The following is an 11861-nucleotide window of genomic DNA, read 5'->3' as shown; positions in this document are numbered from 1 at the left end:
TCCATTTTACGATTGTTGCAGGGACACGACTGTCCAATCAGGGACTGTCCATGGCACTTTGGGACAGCAGGTAACCCTGGTGACCATGCCCATGTCGCTGCTGGGGTTTCCACCTTTTCCATTTTCCGATCTGGGATATTTCCGGGGCTCACATCTGCCTTTACCGGCCGACACATACAAACGGTCACTATATAGCATAGAAATTCACTTGTTTGCCTAAATAATTTGCTTATTATTGTGGCAATTTCCTTGCTTATTCTGTGTATTGTGTCATTTCGGTATTTCTGTTACAGAAATAACCAATTCATGCTACCATTACATTACATACGGGATATCATTGTGTCCTACAATCGTAGCACATCAGCCATTTCTAATACGTTTTTCGGGACACAACTGTCCATGGAGACTGCCCCAACCACAGTGGGACAGGTGGTGACCTTAGTCGCTGCTCCTATGTCGGTGCGGCGCTGACATGCGGCTGTACACCTTCTCTGAGTGTAAACACTGACAGTGCATTGCGGGACGGGCGGTCTTATGCGTATCCTTTGCTCCTTGGACGGGTACACTTATGCCTTCGTGGCTTCTATTTGCTTCTCCGTTAATTTGGAACGGGACTATGTTATGCACTGTACGTGCGTTTCATTCTGCACGGGACCTGGCTGCTGCCATTACTATTGTGGGCGGACCGTGGCTGTCAGCACATTAGGTTGCTCACCTCATGCCGGCTTAGACACGCCTCCAGACGCATTCTACCTGGGCTCGCTCACGTACACTACGCACGTGTCTGTGATTCCGGTGCACTCTCATTAATATGTATATGGCGCTACTGCGCCCGATATTCCATGCACCGCCGGCGCAGGCCTTACGCCAGCCTTGCGCCGAGCTTCATGAATCCCGGGGAATGTTTATTTATTTTTTAACATATTCTTTACTTACATTCTTATAATATCCATATTTAATCATATCCATGTTTATTTTATCCATTTACTTGATATCTTCACAAATCTTCTTTACTTACTTTTCCCCATAACGTTTTTACTATTTTATATTTCAAAAACACATTAAGTAGTTTTGTCTTCTTGACAATGTAAACAAATTCTGCCACTTTTCTTTTATATGGCATATTTTCTTTTACTGGTAATTTATCTATTATCAGTCTCCATAAAAAAATGACATTCTAGTTTCTGATTACTCCACTGGCTTCTTATTTTTATAGGTTTAATTTTTTCATCTGTTAGATTTTCCTATTGTTTTACATAGTAATGTTGTATCAATACATTCTTATACCATACCCTTTTTCTTTTCCTATATCATCAATTTTTATTTTCCACAAAAAATATTTTTTCTCCTTAACATTTTATTTCTTCATTTATACACTATTTTTCTTTTACGCTTTTTCATCATGCATTGAAATTTATCAAACTTATATTTATACCATTTTACTATGAATCTCTCATCTTTATCAATTATCCACTTTAACAATGTACAAATTTAATAAAGCAGCATATACCACTATGCTATTTAACCCCAAACTTCCTTTCTCTATATTTGCATACAGAGCTCCTTTTTTACTAGGTTTAATATAGAACCCTATATCACTGAAAAAATAGCAACAGTAACTCCTTTTCAAATACTGCTGGCAATATAAAAATACACTTGCAAAGTATGCTATTTTCCCAACAGTACTGAATTTATCAAATATGCCTTTTATTCTGACTGATAATTTATATGTTCTCCAGAAAGGTCTGGTTTGTTTTATTTCTTCTATGGCTCTTTCTAGCTGAATTCTTCTTGCATCTTTATTCCCAAATATTATATCAAACACAGACATTTAATTAATTATAAAATATATACCCCCTATCTTTACCACATGATTTAAGCCTTTATTTTTCTCTTCATGTAAAGTCATCCCTATCAACTCTAGATCCTTATTTGTGAAAATTATTAATTCTTTTATCCAAAAATTTTTGCAATTATTATAATGTTATCGGCGTATGTCAACGGAACTGAAATTCTTAACCCTTCAGGTGTCATATATCCCAGCTCCTTCATTTTGTAATATATTTCAGATACTATCACATTCATAGCTAATATAAAGAGTATAGAAATCATTGTATATTCCTGTTTTACACCACTCTTCATATGCACCTCTTGGCTTAACCTTCCATTTACAAGTATTTTTATTTTATTATTACCATACACTGACATACATGATTTTCTAATTTTCTCTCTTATATTCTTTCATTATTCCCCAAAAATTTTGTGTCCAGTTGTATCAAATACCTTATTAAGGTCTCCTATCACAATTTTTGCTTCTTCTTTTATATGCATAACATCATCCATGATTTCTCTAACTATGATTAATAAGTTTTGTTAATCCTTCTCCTTTAAAATATATATTTTCCATAATATTTTTCATTTTAGTTTCAAATCTTTTTTGTATTATTTTCATAAAGATCTTATAATCATTATTATTCAATACTATCAGTTGCCAGTTTTTATCATTTTCTTCCATACGAGTTTAAGTATTCCACTATATAATTCTTTATATATAAAACTTTCATTTAACTATCTTTGAAAACATATTTTTTGTTAATCTCTTAATTTTTTATATATTTCATACCCTATTCCTTCTCATCCTGCAGCCAAATCTATAATGACTTGTTCTAATAATTTATATAGTGCATTTAAATACTTCTCCAACTCTTTAGTCTGTTTTTCTAACTTTTTTACTTTCCATGTTTTGTTGACAACCTTCTTTATTTCTTTAAACATTTCTTGCACATATTGCACTACACTATTCATAATCTTTTCCTGTGTTCTTTCTATTTCTCGTAAATTTTTATTTCTCTTGTTACAATTCTGACTTCCTGTACTAATTTAATTAAGTAACATGAGACTTCATCTCTTTTCCTTGTAAAAATATCTTTCCTTATATGACAATTCTTTTATTTTTCTCAGTTTCATTCATATAATTCTTTTTCTTTGGCAAAGTACTTTCTATTATTATGTGCTAAATCTTCCAAATGCATTATTATTTGTTATTTTATACTTTTCTTTCTCTACTTTCCTCACGTCATATTGCCACTGTAAAAAATAAACATCTTTTTAGATTTTTCATTATCATCCACCATTCAGAAAAAATTTTATAAAATATTCACAAAGTAATATCATCTTTCCATAACTGTGTTACTAATCTCTTTACTTTTTAAGTCCATGAGTTCTGATTTATCTTTTTTATTCCTTTGCCTATTTGTTATATATTCTTTGTTTTCTTTTATCTCTAAACCAGAATAAAGGGCCAGCACCAGTGGAGGTTGCCAAAAAGTATAAATTTAATATATTTTAAATCAACTAAGGAGAATAAAATACCCCCATGTCAGCACAAAGGATGCCATATATTAAATAAGCACAGCACAAAAAATGCCATAACTGGTTTCAGCTATGTAAGCCTTCTTCAGTGCATGATTCTGAAATGGTTTGCTTATTTAATATATGGCATTTTTTGTGCTGTGCTTATTTAATATAGGGCATTTTTGTGCTGACTTGGAAGTATTTTATACGCCTTAGTTGATTTAAAATATATTTATTAAATTTATACTTTTTGGCAACCTTGGTGCTGGCCCTTTATTCTGGTTTCATTTTGCAGTTTTTTGGGCCTTGGCACCTGCCATAATTGCAAGGGGTCTGGTTGGAGTATTCTTTTATCTCTAGCCATATTGCAAGATGATCAGAAAATCCTGTTTCAACTACCTCCCCTTCTCCTAGAACTAAACCTTCGGATACGATAAAATAATCTATTTCAGTTCTATACAATCTCCTTTTGTAATTCCATGATTTTTTTCCCAAAGTTTTAACTTACCACATCTGATAACTTCTACCATTTATCTTATATCATTTCCTTTTTTATGCTTGCCTCTTAAATCACAATTAAAGCTTTCTGTTGTTATAATATTTATATTTATCACTACATTGTCTAAAATTGATAAAATAAACTTCCATTTTCTTTAAAATTGGTATAAGCATATAATGTTATAATTCTATATACTTGTTCTTTCAATTTTAAATCTACACTGTTTAATCTTCCAATGTTTGCTAAAGTTACATCGAATACCTTTACTGTATCTATGCAGAATACAGTTGTTATAGAACATCTCTCATTTCCTAAATTCCAAGTTATCTTTACTCCCCATAGTGTCTGTTTGTAATCTTTCTTCATTTGTTAAAAATCTTGTGTCTTCAAATATAATTGCAGCCATGCCACATTTATTATAACACTCCCAAATTCCTATTCTTATTATTATATTCTTGATAGTATTCACATTTACAGAAAGCATGCTACAACTTCCATTTTACTTTTGATTCATAGTTTCATAAGTTCATAGCTAATTGCTAGGCTGGTTTTCTTATTAAGCCATTCAAAGCCTAACTAGTTTCCTTCCCAAAGGTGAGACTCAAATGCTGTACTTTCTGACTCAGAGCCCAATACATTAATCATTATGCCAAGCCCCACTCTTAAGCTGTATATTTTCTTTTTTATCCATTTCCATCTTTTTTCATTTGTACTTATCTAATTTTTTTTATCTTTTAACCTTTTACTAATAGAATTCTTTTTTCCCTTTTACTACCTCCCAGTTTCTGTCTTCTTTGTCACTTATTTCAGAACCTTCTTCTATGCCCTCTTTATTATTTTTTCATCTATTTTTTCTCCTATGTCTATACTTCTAAAATGTCTTCTATATGTTAATTTTCTTCTATTTCTTTTTCTTTTCCCTTACTCTTATTTTCATTTTTGCAATCCATCCATAAATATCCAATTTTTATTTAATTTTATAACATTTCAATTCACATTTTTTGCATCATGTCTCCTTCCCCCAAGTATAACATTTTCTTTTTGTCACAGTTACTTATCAAATTTCCTTCTTTTTCAAAATAAAAACAAGTTAACAAGTTTTCGGTTGTCCCCAATACTTTACAACACACCTATTCCCCTCCACATTTATCAAGCTTGGTATATGTATAGCTTTTTTTCTCTTTCTATTTTAGCACTATATTACAATCCCAATCACCAGTCCATAAACCCTTTTTGTCATAAAGTTTTGCAACATCCAATACTTCTTGACATAAAGCTTTTAAATGTCCTTTCAAAGTCTCTTTGCCTACCTCTGCTTGAAATTGTACACGGATCTTCTTTTTTGTTTCCCTATTAAAATGTTTTTATCACTTAAATATTCCACAGGTTACAGTCTTTCTTTTTTCATATTCTCCAAGAAAATATTCCCTTCAAAAAAAACAGTCTAAAATATAATGTCATAAAATGTCTCTTTGTTAGTAAGTATAAATGCTCTAACCTCATATGCTTTCACATCCAAAGGAGCTATTAATTGTCCCAGACTTCATACTTGTCCATTTTATTTACTGATATTTATTTATTTATTTATTTATTGACATTTAATTACCAGGAGATTCTGTCTATGTAGAAGCCCATTCTGTTTTTCATTGTTTTCTGCCTTCTTTTCTGTTAGTCTAGTTTTGCCTTTTTTTTACTTTCTCTGCATATGCTTTCTTTTCCAGCTCACCACTATTCCTTAGGATTGTCTCTGCAGCCTCCTTTTGTATTTTCTCCATCATATCCCCCCAGGAAATATCTCCATCGAGTTTTGGCTCACTCTGCACCACCATTTCTTTTACTAAATTATCCTGCAACTCTTCCAACTGGAGGGCTGCAATTATACATCTGTCATTCACTGACTCATCTCTGTTGAGTAGGTTTCTTTGAAACATTTTCTCAGAATTCTGCACACATTCCTTGGAATCAATATTTACTTTCTCTTTCATTTCTTTTGCCACTACATCATCTCCTTCTCTCTCCATCTGCCTCCCTGTTTCGCCTGGTAATCTCTGCACCTGGAATGAAACAGGAAATGCTGCTCCAAAATGGGTCCCACTCACAACAGTAATGAGTAGTGGAGTTTTATTTACAACTTATTAACACCGTATTTACAATACATAAATTTATATATTTACATTAAAAAAATCTTATACTCTAACCCTCCAAAGAAAATAATTGCATTTCATACAGACCCTGACTCTTTTTCTTTATAATATTGGTTAAAATCCAGTTTCCATTAACCATGACCTCATTTAACGTTTCATTCCAGATCATCCAAATTATACCAAATATTTTTATCCATATTCTTAACATATTATTTACTATATTGTCTGCAAAAACATACTCAATCATATTCATATTTGTCTATATCTTCCAATTAACTGTATTGCTTTCTATTATTTTTCCAATAAATGTTTAACTCTTTTACATGTTAAAAACATGTTCTACTCTCTCCAATTCCCCGCAATATAAACAAACTCTCTCATCAACTTTTTCTTAATAAGGTATATTTGCTTTAACAGGTAACTTAACTGGTAATCTCCATAAAAAAATGTGATAGATCACATTCTTCATGCACCATTCATTCCTTTGCTTTAATTATTTTTTTCTTCTGTTAAATGATCCCAAGGATTCACACAATAGTTTTATATCATAATATTTTTATACAAACTTTTCATATTATCATTAACTTAATCTAATCTTAATTTCCACATTTTTGTTTATCTTGGTACATTCTTTTTTCTCAATTTTTCCATTCCTTTTCTCTTTTTTCATTTTAATTCCATCCCATTCTTTTTTGTATTTTTCTTTAAATATATTTACTACTAAATTATTCTCTTTTACATTTATCCATCTCATGACCTTAAATAACTTTAAAGATGGTCCATACACTATCAGGTTCAATAAGCCCAACTCCCCTTTATCTTTTTCCATGTACAAAACTCCTCTCTTAACTGGATTTAGTCTAGATCCCCAGATAAATTGGAAACAGTTTCAATAAACTGCTTCTCCATATCTTTTGGGAACATAAATACACAGGCTAAATATGATATTTTCCACATCCATACTGTATTTATTAAGTGTACTTTTTATTTAATGACAATCTATACCTACACTGCATAATCATAAGTCTTTTAAATCTGTCAACATTTTCTCCCAATGCTTCTTTATAATATCATACCCTCCAAATTAATTTCCTAATACTGACATTGTTTTCCCCAAACTGTGCACCTCCCAGTTCTTTATGTCCTGCACCTTTACATTTTTCTTTGTTAACATTCAACATGATGTCTTGTAATCTATTAAATACATCCCAAAGTTTTAACTTACCACATCTGATAACTTCTACCATTTATCTTATATCATTTCCTTTTTTATGCTTGTCTCTTAAATCACAATTAAAGCTTTCTGTTGTTATAATATTTATATTTATCACTACATTGTCTAAAATTGATAAAATAAACTTCCATTTTCTTTAAAATTGGTATAAGCATATAATGTTATAATTCTATATACTTGTTCTTTCAATTTTAAATCTACACTGTTTAATCTTCCAATGTTTGCTAAAGTTACATCTAATACCTTTACTGTATCTATGCAGAATACAGTTGTTATAGAACATCTCTCATTTCCCAAATTCCAAATTATCTTTACTCCCCATAGTGTCTGTTTGTAATCTTTCTTCATTTGTTAAAAATCTTGTGTCTTCAAATATAATTGCAGCCATGTCACATTTATTATAACACTCCCAAATTCCTATTCTTATTATTATATTCTTGATAGTATTCACATTTACAGAAAGCATGCTACAACTTCCATTTTACTTTTGATTCATAGTTTCATAAGTTCATAGCTAATTGCTAGGCTGGTTTTCTTATTAAGCCATTCAAAGCCTAACTAGTTTCCTTCCCAAAGGTGAGACTCAAATGCTGTACTTTCTGACTCAGAGCCCAATACATTAATCATTATGCCAAGCCCCACTCTTAAGCTGTATATTTTCTTTTTTATCCATTTCCATCTTTTTTCATTTGTACTTATCTAATTTGTTTTATCTTTTAACCTTTTACTAATAGAATTCTTTTTTCCCTTTTACTACCTCTCAGTTTCTGTCTTTTTTGTCACTTATTTCAGAACCTTCTTCTATGCCCTCTTTATTATTTTTTCATCTATTTTTTCTCCTATGTCTATACTTCTAAAATGTCTTCTATATGTTAATTTTCTTCTATTTCTTTTTCTTTTCCCTTACTCTTATTTTCATTTTTGCAATCCATCCATAAATATCCAATTTTTATTTAATTTTATAACATTTCAATTCACATTTTTTGCATCATGTCTCCTTCCCCCAAGTATAACATTTTCTTTTTGTCACAGTTACTTATCAAATTTCCTTCTTTTTCAAAATAAAAACAAGTTAACAAGTTTTCGGTTGTCCCCAATACTTTACAACACACCTATTCCCCTCCACATTTATCAAGCTTGGTATATGTATAGCTTTTTTTCTCTTTCTATTTTAGCACTATATTACAATCCCAATCACCAGTCCATAAACCCTTTTTGTCATAAAGTTTTGCAACATCCAATACTTCTTGACATAAAGCTTTTAAATGTCCTTTCAAAGTCTCTTTGCCTACCTCTGCTTGAAATTGTACACGGATCTTCTTTTTTGTTTCCCTATTAAATGTTTTTATCACTTAAATATTCCACAGGTTACAGTCTTTCTTTTTTCATATTCTCCAAGAAAATATTCCCTTAAAAAAAAACAGTCTAAAATATAATGTCATAAAATGTCTCTTTGTTAGTAAGTATAAATGCTCTAACCTCATATGCTTTCACATCCAAAGGAGTTATTAATTGTCCCAGACTTCATACTTGTCCATTTTATTTACTGATATTTATTTATTTATTTATTTATTGACATTTAATTACCAGGAGATTCTGTCTATGTAGAAGCCCATTCTGTTTTTCATTGTTTTCTGCCTTCTTTTCTGTTAGTCTAGTTTTGCCTTTTTTTTACTTTCTCTGCATATGCTTTCTTTTCCAGATCACCACTATTCCTTAGGATTGTCTCTGCAGCCTCCTTTTGTATTTTCTCCATCATATCCCCCCAGGAAATATCTCCATCGAGTTTTGGCTCACTCTGCACCACCATTTCTTTTACTAAATTATCCTGCAACTCTTCCAACTGGAGGGCTGCAATTATACATCTGTCATTCACTGACTCATCTCTGTTGAGTAGGTTTCTTTGAAACATTTTCTCAGAATTCTGCACACATTCCTTGGAATCAATATTTACTTTCTCTTTCATTTCTTTTGCCACTACATCATCTCCTTCTCTCTCCATCTGCCTCCCTGTTTCGCCTGGTAATCTCTGCACCTGGAATGAAACAGGAAATGCTGCTCCAAAATGGGTCCCACTCACAACAGTAATGAGTAGTGGAGTTTTATTTACAACTTATTAACACCGTATTTACAATACATAAATTTATATATTTACATTAAAAAAATCTTATACTCTAACCCTCCAAAGAAAATAATTGCATTTCATACAGACCCCGACTCTTTTTTCCATAACCATCACTTAATTTTCTTTATAATATTGGTTAAAATCCAGTTTCCATTAACCATGACCTCATTTAACGTTTCATTCCAGATCATCCAAATTATACCAAATATTTTTATCCATATTCTTAACATATTATTTACTATATTGTCTGCAAAAACATACTCAATCATATTCATATTTGTCTATATCTTCCAATTAACTGTATTGCTTTCTATTATTTTTCCAATAAATGTTTAACTCTTTTACATGTTAAAAACATGTTCTACTCTCTCCAATTCCCCGCAATATAAACAAACTCTCTCATCAACTTTTTCTTAATAAGGTATATTTGCTTTAACAGGTAACTTAACTGGTAATCTCCATAAAAAAATGTGATAGATCACATTCTTCATGCACCATTCATTCCTTTGCTTTAATTATTTTTTTCTTCTGTTAAATGATCCCAAGGATTCACACAATAGTTTTATATCATAATATTTTTATACAAACTTTTCATATTATCATTAACTTAATCTAATCTTAATTTCCACATTTTTGTTTATCTTGGTACATTCTTATTTTTCAATTTTTCCATTCCTTTTCTCTTTTTTCATTTTAATTCCATCCCATTCTTTTTTGTATTTTTCTTTAAATATATTTACTACTAAATTATTCTCTTTTACATTTATCCATCTCATGACCTTAAATAACTTTAAAGATGGTCCATACACTATCAGGTTCAATAAGCCCAACTCCCCTTTATCTTTTTCCATGTACAAAACTCCTCTCTTAACTGGATTTAGTCTAGATCCCCAGATAAATTGGAAACAGTTTCAATAAACTGCTTCTCCATATCTTTTGGGAACATAAATACACAGGCTAAATATGATATTTTCCACATCCATACTGTATTTATTAAGTGTACTTTTTATTTAATGACAATCTATACCTACACTGCATAATCATAAGTCTTTTAAATCTGTCAACATTTTCTCCCAATGCTTCTTTATAATATCATACCCTCCAAATTAATTTCCTAATACTGACATTGTTTTCCCCAAACTGTGCACCTCCCAGTTCTTTATGTCCTGCACCTTTACATTTTTCTTTGTTAACATTCAACATGATGTCTTGTAATCTATTAAATACATCCCAAAGTTTTAACTTACCACATCTGATAACTTCTACCATTTATCTTATATCATTTCCTTTTTTATGCTTGCCTCTTAAATCACAATTAAAGCTTTCTGTTGTTATAATATTTATATTTATCACTACATTGTCTAAAATTGATAAAATAAACTTCCATTTTCTTTAAAATTGGTATAAGCATATAATGTTATAATTCTATATACTTGTTCTTTCAATTTTAAATCTACACTGTTTAATCTTCCAATGTTTGCTAAAGTTACATCTAATACCTTTACTGTATCTATGCAGAATACAGTTGTTATAGAACATCTCTCATTTCCCAAATTCCTAATTATCTTTACTCCCCATAGTGTCTGTTTGTAATCTTTCTTCATTTGTTAAAAATCTTGTGTCTTCAAATATAATTGCAGCCATGTCACATTTATTATAACACTCCCAAATTCCTATTCTTATTATTATATTCTTGATAGTATTCTCATTTACAGAAAGCATGCTACAACTTCCATTTTACTTTTGATTCATAGTTTCATAAGTTCATAGCTAATTGCTAGGCTGGTTTTCTTATTAAGCCATTCAAAGCCTAACTAGTTTCCTTCCCAAAGGTGAGACTCAAATGCTGTACTTTCTGACTCAGAGCCCAATACATTAATCATTATGCCAAGCCCCACTCTTAAGCTGTATATTTTCTTTTTTATCCATTTCCATCTTTTTTCATTTGTACTTATCTATTTTTTTTATCTTTTAACCTTTTACTAATAGAATTCTTTTTTCCCTTTTACTACCTCTCAGTTTCTGTCTTCTTTGTCACTTATTTCAGAACCTTCTTCTATGCCCTCTTTATTATTTTTTCATCTATTTTTTCTCCTATGTCTATACTTCTAAAATGTCTTCTATATGTTAATTTTCTTCTATTTCTTTTTCTTTTCCCTTACTCTTATTTTCATTTTTGCAATCCATCCATAAATATCCAATTTTTATTTAATTTTATAACATTTCAATTCACATTTTTTGCATCATGTCTCCTTCCCCCAAGTATAACATTTTCTTTTTGTCACAGTTACTTATCAAATTTCCTTCTTTTTCAAAATAAAAACAAGTTAACAAGTTTTCGGTTGTCCCCAATACTTTACAACACACCTATTCCCCTCCACATTTATCAAGCTTGGTATATGTATAGCTTTTTTTCTCTTTCTATTTTAGCACTATATTACAATCCCAATCACCAGTCCATAAACCCTTTTTGTCATAAAGTTTTGCAACATCCAATACTTCTTG

This window comes from Protopterus annectens, chromosome 2.part0 (genome assembly GCF_019279795.1).
Source record: "Protopterus annectens isolate FY-2018-M chromosome 2.part0, PAN1.0, whole genome shotgun sequence".
In the NCBI taxonomy this organism is placed as follows: domain Eukaryota; kingdom Metazoa; phylum Chordata; order Ceratodontiformes; family Protopteridae; genus Protopterus; species Protopterus annectens.
The sequence above is the reverse complement of the archived record's forward strand: the minus strand, read 5'-3'. Positions refer to the sequence as shown.